A 2,500-nucleotide genomic window follows, 5' to 3' on the forward strand; every position below is an offset into this window, starting at 1 on the left:
ACATCTCTCCGTAGTCAACGTCACCGTGTGAATGTTGTTTGCAATGACTGGGGACACGTGTGGGCTTACGCGACGATCAGACGAGTGTGTAATGTGCGTTGTTCTGGACACCAATCTGTCCTTCTCCTGAACGCACCAATATTTGATTTCTTTTTCCTTTATGAGAGGCAAAAAGAGAGGATTAAGCTGCCTTGAAATCCCTTGCCATCTGAGGGCACAAACACAGATGAATTCAACAGTCGCTGTCAATCATACACTTCCTGTTGGAGCTAGACACCTCAGCGATCGGAAGGGAGAGACTGACAAAGAGTGATGCAGAGGAGTGATAGAGACAGGGGAGAGCGAGGAAAAAAGAAATAGAGAAAGAGAGAAAGAGGAAAAATCGTAAGGACAGGTACAGAGCATGAGAAAAGATGTCTGACGTTTAAAACCCCTTTATTGAACCATCACATGGATCAAGGACTGCCTAAAAAGCCCACTGAGTACTATGCCCCCATCTCCAACCTGCTCTACACCCACACCATAGGAAGTGGAGGCAGGAAAAGCAACCGATACAGAGAAAAAAGAGGGGGTGGGGGGTCAAAGGGATGGAGAAATACTGTGTAGTGCCAGGTGAGGAGAAAGGGGGAACAAAGAGAAAGGTTGAGAGAGAGAGAAGACAGAGTGAGCGTGCTTAGTGTGTGTGTGCGCTTAGTGTGTGTGTGCTTAGTGTGTGTGTGTCTAAGAGTGACAGAGAGAGAGAGAGAAGAAGAAGAAGAAGAAGAAGATCAAGAAGAAGAAGAAGAAGAAGAAGAAGAAGAAGAAGAAGAGAGGACTGATTGAGGAGCAGGCTGTTTATAATGTCACTGAACACAGATAAGAGCACTTCTGACAGGTTCTGATGGATTCGGTCTGCATACTCACAGTCCCCTGCAAGCCAATTATCCCCAGTCCAATACATCAACACACACACTACTCCGCTCAGCTCAGTTCAATGCAATTTCCAGCTAACAGCATTAGCCCTATGGGGCTGCCAGGGAGAGTCTTCCTGCACATGGCTAATACGTAATAACCTGTTGAGCCATATTTTGATTCTGTCATAAATGTTTGATGTTTTGTTTGCATTTGCATTGATATAATTTTATAATTGTGAAGTTTGCATTTGCATTGAGATACTTTTAATATTGATAAAGAAAGGGAAAAGTAAAAATGGCAAATCCTATATGAACATAAACATTCATAAGCAATAAGACCTTTACATCAAGCCAGCACAAATTCCATATGAACATACACACAAGGAGAAAACAGAAACTGTGCACTTTAATGAGAATCCTAAAGCTAAAGAGAGCTATATATAACGAGAGAGCGAGAGGGAGAGAAAGAGAGAGAGAGAGAGGGAGAGAGAGAGAGGGAAGGAGAGAGAGGGAGAGGAAGAGGGAGAGAGAGAGAGGGAAGGAGAGAGAGAGAGCAGAGAAGACTCCTCTGATCACCCATCTCATTATCCCACCAGAGCTGCTTGCCTGCTGCCCATTGTTGTGGAGCTGCGGAGCTGTGACGCAAGACAGCATGTCATCAGTGACTCACACACTCACTCAGTCATACACACATACACACACTCACACACACACACACACATACACACACACACACACACACTCACTGAGAGAGAGAGAGTTGTGCAGGTAATACTGCAGAAATGGATAAATGATAGAGTAGTTGGTGTCAGTAAAGATGTACCGGTACATTTGTTGTTTGAGGGAACTGTGAAAGAAATCTGAAAACAGGCAGGTATAGTTAAAATTTTCCCAGGAACCACTTTAGTAACCCACAACTCTTTTCTTCCCTGGTCTGTTTTGACAATGGCAGGGTCTGTTTAAATAATGTACATTCAAACAATTAAAGATATGATGCAAAATCACAAAATTTCACAAAATGTAAATAGCATATTAAACAACAACCAATGCATATAGTTATGAAGAAATGTCTAAATAGCCATTTGTGTGTTACCAACTTTCCTGCGGTCATAACTGGGCAACACTGCTGACCAGAAGCCTGAAAGGCAACTAAACAAATCACGGCAAGCCGCACACCATGCACCCGCGTGCGTGGAAAGATGCCGTTGCTTGACGACTCTCCGCAATGCTGCTCTCTCTCACACACACAGAGACATACAGTCTGTGGTCAGAGCCCCCGCATGTTGTTACCAGGGAAATAACGCAACGAATGGAGACTGCCAATGGCATCTCCGTTGAGTATTCAGCTAACTGTTACCGTAGAGGAAGGAGGGGGAGTTAAGAATGACGAGTGAAGGAGTGGGGACTTGGGGGAGGTGAGGAGAAGAGAGGGAGAATGGAACTCAAGAAGGCCACTTCGCTCGGAGCTGTCCGTGGTGCTGACGTTTCTCACCGTTCATTGTCTATGTCATCGGTTAGTATTTGCCCAATTCCCATTTTAATGGTTGTCAGACCATTACGTATAAATCTATGGTTTTAGCTTCACACCTCAACTGTTGGCTGACTCC

The 2,500-nt window shown here is 44.5% G+C and overlaps 1 protein-coding gene across 1 annotated transcript in view; it reads right to left on the reverse strand.

The window, feature by feature from the left end:
• ptprna (protein tyrosine phosphatase receptor type Na) overlaps positions 1-2,500 on the reverse strand; it is a 60,714-nt gene that overhangs the window by 57,706 nt on the left and 508 nt on the right. The gene's annotated exons all lie outside the window — the stretch shown is intronic.

This window comes from Alosa pseudoharengus, unplaced genomic scaffold (genome assembly GCF_046254945.1).
Source record: "Alosa pseudoharengus isolate Yale_2024_CS ecotype anadromous, Long Island Sound unplaced genomic scaffold, YU_APseudo_1.1 YU_APseudo_1.1_scf_3, whole genome shotgun sequence".
In the NCBI taxonomy this organism is placed as follows: domain Eukaryota; kingdom Metazoa; phylum Chordata; class Actinopteri; order Clupeiformes; family Clupeidae; genus Alosa; species Alosa pseudoharengus.